Genomic DNA, 12,601 nt, shown 5'->3' with positions numbered 1-12,601 from the left:
ACTGATCATTTCATCAATGTCTGCTCGCGTCAAACTTTGTACTCTATCACAAAAGCCACGTTTCCCTGGTCGTGTGGAGGGAGGCGACCAGTGTGTGTATATTTCCTCCACCTTTACGTCTCAGTTTACCATTACGGCAGAAGTGGTGGTTAGTGGGAAGACTGAGATGGTACCGGTTCTTGTGGATAGTGGAGCTGGAGTCAAACTGGTGGATTCTCGCTTTGTTCAGACCCACGGTCTGATCGGTAGGACGCTGGCGAGACCCATTACTGTTTGAGCAATTGACTCTGTTCCTCTCAGCCAGGGGAGTGTGACCCAAGTCGTAGATAATATTAACCTGCATATAGGGACCCTTCACGAAGAGTCCTTGTCGTGCTATGTCTTGGAGGGAGGAGAGATCAGGGGAGGGTGGTGGTTCCCCCTAAATTTAGTGAGGGAATGAGTTTGGTGACACAGGGGGGATGCCTCTGTTGTCAGTTCCTCAAGGAGAGTACCAGCTGTTGGCAAACGTACGCATGGAACCAAACGTTCATGTCCGGACCTTTGTGTGAATGAGTACGTGTGGGTGTCTACTAAAAACAAGTGAAAATACGCATCTGGGACCTGGAGTGCTAGGGTGATCATGCCTTATCGGGTGTCAACCATTCTCAGCCCTAGGACCATCCAATTGGAGTTATCCCCAGTAATGCAGATATAGAACATATTCCACAGGTCGTCGCTCTGGAGATTTGTGGCGCCACCGGAGCCTACGTTGTTTTCGCCAACATTGGGCTGCATTTACCGTAAACCTTAGGAACAGGTGACTGCGGAGGTAAATCCTAGTGGGTTGAGGCGCACTCACTGTACGTCATTTCCGGTGAGGTCCAGGGTTGAAGGTCCAGAGGCCCCTTGTTGAAAGAGAGGTACTGTCATGATTCAGGTTTGGTTTCTTGGCAGCTCTGGTTCCGCTATAAATTAAATGTAGCATTTTTCCTTTCAGGCCAGCAAGGGTTTATGTCTGTTTCCTTGCTGGCATCTGCTGTGTTGCTGGTGTCGTAGCTGCTTTTCGTTCTGACCTAAAGTCAGGTAAGCTAGATCAACAGTGAGTCCAGATTAGGAGTTTTCACCCTTAATTTACAAGCGCTTGGATACAAAAGAGACTGCTCACACACGGGCCGTGGTCAGATCACTTTATCTGACGTAATGAAATACAAGGCAATCTTTTATACCATTTACAACAATATGTAATTCTATGGAGCTCATGTGGCCCCCACCATCACCTCAGGGTTGTACCTTGTTTACAATGTACCCAGAACACGTTGTGGGTGACTATTGAGAACATATATGATAACAAGTGTGTCTCCTTGAAACAGAGACTAATAGTCTGCAGTGTCATAAGAATAATTCTAGCAATAATAGGCAAAAGGCAATTGAAGTATTAAAGGCAATTAAAGGGATATAAAGGCAAACCATTAACCCTTCTATATCACTGGTCAGCTGACGTGAGTGGTGACCACTCTCACCAGCCTTTAAATAGTCACCTTACACATCAGTTGACTGTTAGTGATAGAGTTTCCATGTAGACCAGCCATGAAGTTGCAGCTTTCTTGTGTCAGCACTGAATCTACTTCTTCTGTGGATTTCGGGGTCCTGTTTCTGTATCCTCTGTGGTATGGAGCTTGGCAGTGGAGCCTGGAGCTATGTTTTGTGTATTTGCCTTGCCTGTCTCGTGCTTGTCACTATCCCCTGTGTTTGTACCATCTGCAGTGGTGAGGCTAGCTCCCTTGCCGGCAATTGCACTAGCCAGGTCATTGTGAGGTGACAGTTAGGAATGAGGTACGTGATGGCGGCGGGGGAAAGGACCCCCTTAGGGCGTTATGTGAATGCAGGGACAGGCTCAGGTTTGAGCTCAGGAGGTGTCCCATCCCTCGTTCCCTATTGTTAGAGTCTTCCTCTTCCCTTTATCATACCATTGTGTGTGTTATGCCGTCCGCTGGACCGACCCCTGTTGGGTAGTGCACATACAAATCATAACGGTCTTTTATACCTTACCCAATCTCATAAATTAAAAGTCCCCTGTTGCCCATATATGGGCCATGTTAACACAAATGAATGCTTCTCCGTGTCCATGATTTATCCATGTTTCTTCTTTCTCTATTGTCTCTGACTTTTCTGTGCAGGCGCAGAACAGTAGCTGAATGTGTCAAGCACATGTGCCAAGTAGAGGCTGCAGAATCTCCTTTATCTGCTTATAGGGCACCTGATAAGAAAAAATTCAAAGATGGATTAGAATAAAAAACACCAGGATAAAAAAGGTGTAACAATGATAGTGAGAAAATAATAACAATAATAATAATAAATAATACAATCTGTTAAAAATGCCTTTATTGAAATATTGGCACAACAAATAAATGCATTAAAAATATATATGTATATAATAAAATAAAATAATGACATAAACAACCACATGAGCAATATATTTATGGACAATGGAAAAACCAATCCATAACAAAAGGCTTAATTAATAATCCAGGTACAAAAAAACATGAATAAAGTGACACAAAATATCTAATGAGTGTGCCCAAAGTGCAAAAAGTGCTGTTGTGCAAAGAAATAATGTATACAGATTGCCATAAGGCGTGTGCAAAATATAAAATACCTGTACGCCAATTGGCGCTATATGGGTTGTATAAGAACGCGCCCCGACGCGCGTTTCGGAAATAAAATCTCCTTCGTCAGGGGGATAGATACATTTGTTGTGCCAATATTTCTATAAAGGCATTTTTAACAGATTGTATTATTTATTATTATTATTGTTATTATTTTCTCACTATCATTGTTACACCTTTTTTATCCTGGTGTTGTTTATTCTAATCCATCTTTGAATTTTTTCTTATCTATACCCGGATAATTTGCCATCCTTTACTTGGGGGATTGGTTCCATCACACTCTTGATATTGATATTTGTATTTTTATATACTTTGTTGAGATTATTGTATTATATACAGGCATCGTGTGATTGTTTCCTTTCCCTTGTTTATTCTTATAGGGCACCTGACAAATGATCTAAGCTGCCTGAACCACGGCCAGCACCGTGCTGCTTGAATCAGATTCCAGCTCTTGCATTCCAAATACAGAAGTGTTGCAGCTTTATAGAAAAAAACATAATTGAAAGTGCACCCGGGGATAAGGTGACTAGTCCAATAGGTAGCTGGGTACCAATTCCCATGAAAAGAGGTTTCGAGAACCCTGTAAAGAATGATTGTTTGCACAGAAGTTTACCAGTGATGAACTGGTTGCAGTTGACTCCAACTCAGCCACTGTAAGGCATGGCTTAGGATATGTGAGTCTATGGCATGGAAAAAGAACAACCATGAGGAAAGTAGACTTCACTTTTATGCAGAATTAGAGACTGTGCATGTTGTTGGTGTTGTGATTTTGATGCCCTTTTGCGCTTCACTGTACATGTGTTGTTTTGTACTCTCAAGTATTTTGCTCTTCACTCATAGAGCACCTTGTGTATCTACTGTACTTAGTCATTGGGCTTGTCACTGCTGCCATGCCATGTCTACTGAAGGAGATGCCATTGGCACCTTTCAGAGCTAAAACTTTGGGTCACATCATTGCGGTAAGAGTAAGGCTATGTGCACACGTCCGGAATTCCCGCGGATTTTATGCGTTTTTGCCACGTCTTTCGCAACCCATTGTATTCAATAGCATTCCGCATATGCTGTGCTAATGCTGCGTATCTTTCCGCGGCAAAATCGCATTGTGGAAAAATACACAGCATACTCATTCTTTGTGCAGAATCGTGGGAATTCCGCACACATAGGAATGCATTGTTCCGCTTACTTTCTGCATGTGGCTATGCCCACCATGCGCAAAGTAAGCGGAAAATGTGCGAATGGTACCCAGGGTCTGGAGGAGAGGAGATTCTCCTCCAGGCCCTGAGTACCATATACCTGTAAAAAATAGAATTAAAATAAAAAATTGTGATATTCTCACCTTCCGGCGTCCCCAGGCCTCTGCGATGCTCCCGACGACTCCCGTTCCCAGCGATGCCTTGCGACAATGACCTTTGACGTAGCGGTCTCGCGAGACTGCTACGGTATCGCGAGACTGCTACGTCCTCAAAGGTCATTGTCGCAAGGCATCGATGGGAACGGGACTTGCCGGGAGCATCGCGACGATCGGGAATGCTGCGTGGGATGCCGAAAGGTGAGAGAAACACGATTTTTTTTTTTTTTTTTTTTTAATTATTATTTTTAACTTTATATCTTTTTACTACTGATGCTGCATAGGCAGCCTCAATAGAAAAAAGTTGGTCACACTAGTCAAACACTATGTTTCACGAGTGTGACCAACCTGTAAATCATTTTCCAAGCGATGCTACAAATCGCTTGGAAAACGCTAGTATTCGGCAAGCTAATTACGCTTGCAAAACGCTAGTTAAAATGCGGGAAATACGTGGGAATTACGCATGCGAAATTCTAGCGTATTTTCCGCGGCAGGGAAATTTCCGCTGGAATTACGGACGTGTGCACATAGCCTAAAGGAGTGTAAACAAGAGGGTAGGGGAATGTCCTCTTCTTCCTTCGTCTCTTCTATGGCCTCTTGAGGAAAGACGGGCGGCCTGGGGGGGTGCACCAACCTTCCATAGGTGCATATTCCAAGGCCGGCATCTTCTCCACTCTGTCCATCTGATTCCTATAGATGAGCCGGACCTCGTGTTCCAGATGCACCGTGACCTCCCAGTGAATGGGACTTACTCGGTCCCACAAAGAATCTTCCTGGTGCTGGCCACTGCGGTAGTGAGGAGTATCATCTCATCAGAAGAGCAGTCCATACTCTCGGGACATCAGCACGGCCAGAAAAACATTTTCTTTCATGTAATGCTGGAAGCAAAATGGCGTCGGCGAGTAGCTTCTGGTGCGCTTCCCGCTTGATAGGCTCCGCCCTTCCGACGGTCGCATCAGTGAGGCTGCCAACACCTCCGCTGTCACTCGACTCCGCTTCTAGATGTACTCTTTGATCTCATTGTCTCTTACGCAGTGAGGCGTCTCTCTTCCTGGTTCACACCCTCTTCTTCTGTGCCGCTCCACCTTTTCTGGGATGGATCCTGGATCTGGAACACCTCTTGGAGGCATTTCTTTGGTGAGCCGGGCACACGATTTTTGCCCCAGTGGGCGCACACCACTCCCATGATAGACCTGATCTCCTTTCGTAGTCGTCATCTTGGGAGTCTCATTACCATCCGCCATATTGGGAATCGGGCAACCATCTGCAATTTTGGAGTTCAAGTCGCTGTCCGCCATCTTGTTCACCTTTAAGGTAGTTAACTCTTTACTTGCTGGTTTATCCTTTTCCTTGCTTTCTTTTGTTTCCTTGCTTTCCTTATTTTTTTCATTTTGCAGGGCCTGACCCTGCTCGTAGCGCCACTTGTTGTGAGGTCTAAGGCGTATTTGCTGTGTGCCCGAACTTTTTTGTTGCCCTGCAGCAACTCTGCTAAACAAAAGTCTGGGTGGAGTGTGTGGTGTGCTGGAATACGTTCCTTACTCACTTTTGCTTCGAGAGCCCTTATTACTTCCCCGTCCATATGACCGGATCAGATTAAGAGAGAGTCTTTTTTTTAGCGATGTTCCCTTAGTTTTGTGCCCCATCCTGTCCTGAGACCCTCCATCTTCACCCCATCTGCGACCTGGCTGACATCTTCCTCAGGGAGACAGAGGCATGACTCTCTATATCTCTTCTGGACCTTAGGCCCAAGAATGTCCTGGGGTCCAGACATTACTGGAGATGTGCTCTCATTCTTCTAGGAAACGTGCACTGACTGAACTCGTTCTTCTCCGATGCACACTCACTGCACTGGAGCCTGCTAACTCTGCTATGTTTAGCCTTGCTCTTTACTCCATTCAGAACTTGCAATTGACTGATTCTCGGACGCTGACTAGACTGACTGTAACCCGGAAACATTTTCTATAAAACCTCATCTAACCTCACCCAAACTGTGATCTAATCACAACTCTATTAACTATTTCATCCCTAGTGTTGCGCAAACTGTATCCCTAACTACTGTATGGTTTCCCTAGTGGACAGACTTCCTGTACTCCCAGGGACGGCCTTAGGCATAGCCTGTAGGAGAACCGAACACATAACACCAGCCATAGGGATAAAATATAGCATTACCTTTTGTCACACAAATAACAAATATATAAAACTTTACAGGACATCCTAACAACCCCTTTGTTGCCACAACGTCTTCTTCCTTCCAACCTCCCCCTTACAGTACCTCCTTTAGAATATTTATACCAATGCCAGTAACGAACACTGCTTTTTTTTTGTCCATGGGCTGTTATTGCAGTCGATATCGGGGCTTATTTTGCTCTCTGCAATGCAAAGTGTGAAATATGCTGCTTATCCAGTTTCACCCATCATTGTGTGTCTGGTCTGAGATTCACGAATTGTTTACCAATCTCCTGATGTGAGCTGGAAAGCCTCATATATGCCTGAGGCAGTGACACAGATGTGTGAATGCAATCTTAAATGTATATATCACTGCATGTCTCTATGCAGCATTTCAATTGTAGATAGTCCAGTGGAAATACTGTGTGAATACATCCTTGTAGTTTCGTATAATGCGAGCTGCCGGAAGCTATGTTATGTTAGTGAAACATGAGGGACCTGTCATTCAGAGTCTGGAGGCAGGAGGTGGTGGGCAGGGGAAAGGCCGCTGTAAATGAGACTATGCGGATGCATCCACATTTCCTCATTGCTCACACAGATGGTCCTGCAGTTTCTCTTATCCATGGGTTCTAGGTAATATTTTCAACAAGATTGTCTTGCTATGCATTGGAAACTTAATTGGGTTGATACGGGACACTGTTATCCCAATTAAATCTTAGGTCGCACATACATTTTTTTTTTTTGTTTCACATTAGTGGCTTAGTCTAAGCTGCTCAATGGGTATTGCTAGGATCCTGTTATGCGCAGCAGTTAGGCTATGTGCACACGATGCGGATTTGTTTGTGCTACTGCAGCGTTTTGTCCACACGGAAATGCTCCAAAAACACAAGTGATTACTGAAGCAATGTTAATCAATGGCATTCCTGAAGTGTTGTGCACATGCTGGGGAAATTTCCATCGTTATTTACAGCGTTTTATTTTCCACAGCATGTCAATTCTTTTTGCGGATCTGCAGCGTTCTGCACCCATTGACTTCCATTGAGTCAGTCAAATCTGCAGCAAAACTGCAGGTGTAAAAAGGTTTGCGGATTTGCTGCCAAAAACGTTGCAGAAAAGGAAATGATGTCAGAAGGAGGAAGAGTGTGTGGGCGGAGAATGTCTGAGTGGATAATATGTTCGTGTCTGTCTGCGTGTGTGTGCGACTGTGTATGGTTGTCTGCGTGTGTGTGCAGCTGTGTGCGGGTATCTGTGTGCATGTGTACGACGGACAGCCCATAGTGATTGTACCTAGGAGTCGTCTGATGGGACTACTACTCCCATCCGGCTATGTCTGCTGTCACATATAACAGATACAGCATGAGCCGATGATGGGAGAATAGTCTCATTATCCAGCGCCTGAGTTCAATTGTAAAAAAAAAAATCAAAAGAAAGACATAATCACATACAATATACATACTCACCGAACACCTAATCCCCGACTCCCACGTCTCCTGCAAGCAATAAAAAATAAATCCTGTCCGCCGTAGTTCATTTAATACAGAGTTTCCCACATCAATGTCACCCGGCCCCCGGCGATACACTGACAAGATGTGATCGCTCCCACAGTGTGTCACTGAGCCACCGTGAGAGTTCACTGGAGTTTATCAGCTCCATTGCTCTCACTTACGGAACTACCGCTGTGTGAGAACTTTCCCACGCAGCGGTGCTGTAAGTGAGTGCTCCGGAGCTGATGAACTCTGGTGAACTCTCACAGCAGTACAGTGATACACTGCGGGAGCGATTACCTCCTGTTAGTGTATTACTGGAGGCCGGGTAGAGCAGTCACATCTCCAGAAGTGACTGTTCTACACGTGAGATGGCCATGGGACGCTCAGTAAATGGACTACGGCAGACAGGGAGTATTATATGTTGGTTTATTATTTTAATTATTTATGTTGCAGGAGACGAGGGAGTTTGGGATTAGGCGTTCAGTAAGTAAATTAAGATTCAATAAAGGAGTCTGTGTGATTATTTCAAATAAAGGACTTTATTCTGGCTGTGTCTTTATTTACCATGTAACTAGATAGGATTAGTCTTATAGACGCCTCTCCATTACTAACCTGTAGGCTTGATGTCACCTGACAATACAAATATGAACCCCACTTGCCACCGCTACAGGGCAAGTGGGAAGAGCGAGGCTAAGTGCCAGAATTGGCGTATCTATAAGATGCGCCATTTCTGGGATGGCTGAGAGCTGATGTTTTTAGCCTGGAGGGTACCAATATCCATGGCCCCTTCCCAGGCTATTAATATCAGCCCGCAATTTTTTTCAAAAAAATAAACAGATATTGCGTCTCACGCAGATCTCGTGTGTGTTTGTGTGTGTGCCTTTATTTAACTCTTTATGTACTGCTTTATTGATGAGGGTATCCGGCTGACACCTGTAAATTACTAAACCTCAGGCTTGGTTATATATATATATATATATATATATATATTGTGTGTGTGTGTATGTATATACACACACACACACACACATACACAGTGGGGTACGGAGAGTATTCAGACCCCTTTAATTTTTTCCACTTTTTGTTTCATTGCAGCCATTTGGAAAATTCAAAATAGTTTATTTTTTTTCTCATTAATGTACACTCTGCACCCCATCTTGACTTGCAAAAATTTCTACATTCTGTTTTTTTCCAATTAAAAAAGAAAAACTGAAATATCACATGGTCATAAGTATTCAGACTCTTTGTTCAGTATTGAGTAGAAGCACCCTTTTGAGCTAGTACAGCCATGAGTCTTCTTGGGAATGATGCAGCAAGTTTTTCACATCTGGATTTGGGGATCCTCTGTCATTCTTCCTTGCAGATCCTCTCTAGTTCAGGTTGGATGGTGAACGTGGTGGACAGCCATTTTCAGGTCTCTCTAGAGATGATCAATTGGGTTTAGGTCAGGGCTTTGGCTGGGACAGTCAAGAATGGTAACAGAGTTGTTCTGAAGCCACTCCTTTGTTATTTTAGCTGTGTGCTTAGGGTCATTGTCTTGTTGGAAGGTGAACCTTCGGCCAAGTCTGAGGCAGGGCAGAGAAGTACGCCTGTGCAGGAGCGAGATGCCAGGGAGCCTGTGCGGTTGATACAAGGTTGCTTCACAAGAAGCAAGGAGGTGGGCGGCAATCATAAGAAGATGGGAGGCACCGGACCAAGACCAGCGTCACCCAACAGACCCGTGTTTCCACATCACTTAGTACTTCCACACACGAGAAACCACCATGTGTAGTTGTATCGTCCAAGTGTGCGAGAGCTATGCCCTCAGCATGGACAGACCGGCAGGGAAGTGTAGAAACTGGAGGAGGATGATTGCATCCACAGCAGTTATTCCTAACAGATCCACAGAGTCTTTCTGAGAAACTGTTCTTATTGTATCACAACACAATACTCAAGATTGGGCATTAGAATTTATGCTGCCCATCCATCAGGGGGGCAATAGGAGGCACCCAAGGGCATTAGATGGTAGTCCAGTCCTGCCAAATATGGTGGGTTTGGCCAACTTTATTCTAATTTGAATGGTGGTTCGAAGACAAGCAATAGATTTCTAGAGAAATGATCATAGGTACCACAGTAGTGGGTGCTTGGATTTGCTTTATACCTTAAGCAGACTGTCACTATTAGGCCGGAGTCACACTAGCGAGAAATACGGACGAGTGCTATGCGAGAAAAAAATCACATAGCACTCGGACCAATGTTAATCTATGGGACAGCTCCCATCATCTGTCTTTTTCTCGCCCGTATTATACGTGCGGAGGAAATCGAAGCCGTATTACGCCCGAGAGTCGCCAATGCAAGTCTGTGGGTGCGAGAAAAAATACAGATTTCACACACATACACTACTAACATTATAAGTGAGGGACATATAAAAAAATAACAGATATGCAATGGTTTACTGTATGTAAACCATGTCTCATATCTTGTCGGGTTCTGTAATGATTTTACAGATGCCGACAATTGATTTTTCACCTATTCTGCTATCTATAGCTCTATGAAATAAAAAAAAATAAAATATGTATTTATTAGCTGAAGAGCCCGGCGCTGCCCGGGCATAGTAACTAACTATGGGTAGTTATAACAAATTATAATGATTTATATCTATATATTATATATAAAGCTGAGTGTAGAGCCCCGCCCATTCCGCATAGTCACATTCACTATAATATCCCACATCATCCCGTCAGCCAGAGCTTACCGGACTACTACCCGTAATATCCCACATCATCCCGTCAGCCAGAACCACTGGACTACTACCCTTAATATCCCACATCATCCCATCACCCAGAGCCACTGGACAACTACCACTAATATCCCACATCATCCCGTCAGCCAGAGCTACCGGACTACTACCCATAATATCCGACATCATCCCGTCAGCCAGAGCTACCAGACAGCTAACCATAATATCCCACATCATCCCGTCAGCCAGAGACACTGGACTACTACTCCTAATATCCCACATCATCCCGTCAGCCTGGAGTCAGAACCAGAGCGCTGAGTGGAACGGTCCTAACTTCCATACTGGGGATCCCTTCAAGAGAGGACTGACGTCAGAACCAGATCGCTGAGTGGATTTGCCCTGACTTCCATACCAATGATCCCTTTAATAGAAGCCTGGGGTGAGAATCAGTGTTGAGGGATTTACCCTAACTTCCATAGCGGAGATCCCTTTAAGAGAGGCCTGGGGTCAGTACCAAAGCGCAGAGTGGATTTTCCCTCACTTCCATACCAAGGATCCGTTTAAGAGGGGACTTGGGTCAGAACCAGAGCGCTGAGTGGATTTGCCCTGACTTGCATGCCAATGATCCCTTTAATAGAACCCTGGGGTCAGAATCAGAGCGCCAAGGGATTTGTCCTAACTTCCATACAGGAGATCCCTTTTAAGAGAGCCTGGGGGTCAGTACCAGGGCTGTGGAGTCGGAGTCGTGGAGTCGGAGTCGGTGCTCATTTTGGTGGAGTCGGAGTCGGAGTTGGAGTCGGTATAAAATGGACCGACTCCTAAAATATATAATAAATTGGGTACAGTAATTCAATGCAGGATGTGCTGAATATTTTTTCATAGGAGTTTGGGAAAGTTATGAAATGTCCTATAAATGGCTGTTATATTCCTGATCTAAGGCTACATTCACACACAGCGTTTTTCCTGTGTTTTTTGAGGATACGTTTTTCAGCTGCAAAAGCTGATCATCTTTTTAAAAAACTGCATCACCTGAAAGGTTTTTGAGCTCATAGATAATGTTTTCAATAGCAAAAGCAGATTAGAAATCTGCTCTATCTATCCATTTATCCATATCTGTCTATCCATATCGTATCTGTACCAAAAAGAATGAAAACCGGGTAGTACACCAATATATATTCTGTTCTATCTAAATATCTTGATTATTGGATCATAAAAATGATTAAATGTCTGAGGTTCACATTGTACTACAATAAATTTTTCACTTAAATATAAGCAATATGTGTGGGAGTCGGAGTCGTGGAGTCGGAGTTGGAGTCGGTGTAAGGGAAATTGAGGAGTCGGAGTCGCAGGTTTGGCTTACCGACTCCACAGCCCTGGTCAGTACCAGAGCACTTGAAGGCAATTGCCCTGACTTCCATACCGGGGATCCCGTTAAGAGAGGCCTGGGGTCAGAATTAAAGCGCTGGATGGATTTGCCCTGATTTCCATACCGGAGATCCCTTTTAGAAGGGCCTGGGGTCAGTACTAAAGCGCAGAGTGGATTTGCCCTAAATTCCATACCAATGATCCCTTTAAGAGACCCTGGGGTCAGAACCACAGAGCTGAGTGGAACTGTCCTAACTTCCATACCGGGGATCCCTTTAAGAGAGGCCTGGGGTCAAAACCAAAGCACTGGATGGATTTGCTCTGACTTCCATACCAATGATCCCTTTAAGAGGGAAGATGTGCCTACGGGATGGAGGATGTGTGATGGGTATATTGGCACGGGAGGGGGGATTAATTTCTGTCATGTGCTCTCTGCTCCTTTCAGGGGGGCAGACAATGGCTGGGATCTTATGTTCCCAGGGATGCTATATTTCATCAACCATGTCCGTGTCTGCTGAGGTGTTGTCAAGTGGGAAAACTGTTGGTCATAGCAACCAATCACAGCTCAGCTTCTTTTGAACAGCTCTGGTGAATTGAAAGATGCTTTGTGATTGGTTGGTGATACACACACACACACACATTCATTTTTATACATATATCATACCAATGGCAGACCTCTCGGATTTTCAAAGATGCCAAATTGTTGGTGCTTGTATGGCAGGTGCTAGTGTAACAGAAAGTGTCCGAATGTCACCAAAGTAATGACTGCGTTGGAAAGAGAAGGAAAAACGTCCGCAACAAAGCACAGGTCCGCACAAAAGTCGAAGTTGATTGAGAGAGACCGTTGGACTCTAAAGCGAATTGTGAG

The 12,601-nt window shown here is 44.5% G+C and overlaps 1 protein-coding gene across 11 annotated transcripts in view; it reads left to right on the top strand.

Moving 5' to 3' along the window:
• DGKA (diacylglycerol kinase alpha) overlaps positions 1-12,601 on the top strand; it is a 339,192-nt gene that overhangs the window by 169,891 nt on the left and 156,700 nt on the right. Inside the window, exon 4 of one of the 11 annotated variants that reach the window (XM_073552216.1) lies at positions 3,029-3,170. The exons of the other annotated variants lie outside the window; for them this stretch is intronic. The gene's annotated coding sequence lies outside the window, so the exon portion shown is untranslated. The remainder of the gene's footprint in view (positions 1-3,028; positions 3,171-12,601) is intronic. 11 annotated transcript variants of the gene reach the window in all.

The sequence above is a fragment of the Dendrobates tinctorius genome, unplaced genomic scaffold, assembly GCF_039654945.1.
Source record: "Dendrobates tinctorius isolate UK_male_01 unplaced genomic scaffold, ASM3965494v1 ptg000187l, whole genome shotgun sequence".
Lineage (NCBI taxonomy): Eukaryota > Metazoa > Chordata > Amphibia > Anura > Dendrobatidae > Dendrobates > Dendrobates tinctorius.
This window is presented reverse-complemented; position numbering and strand designations above follow the sequence as displayed.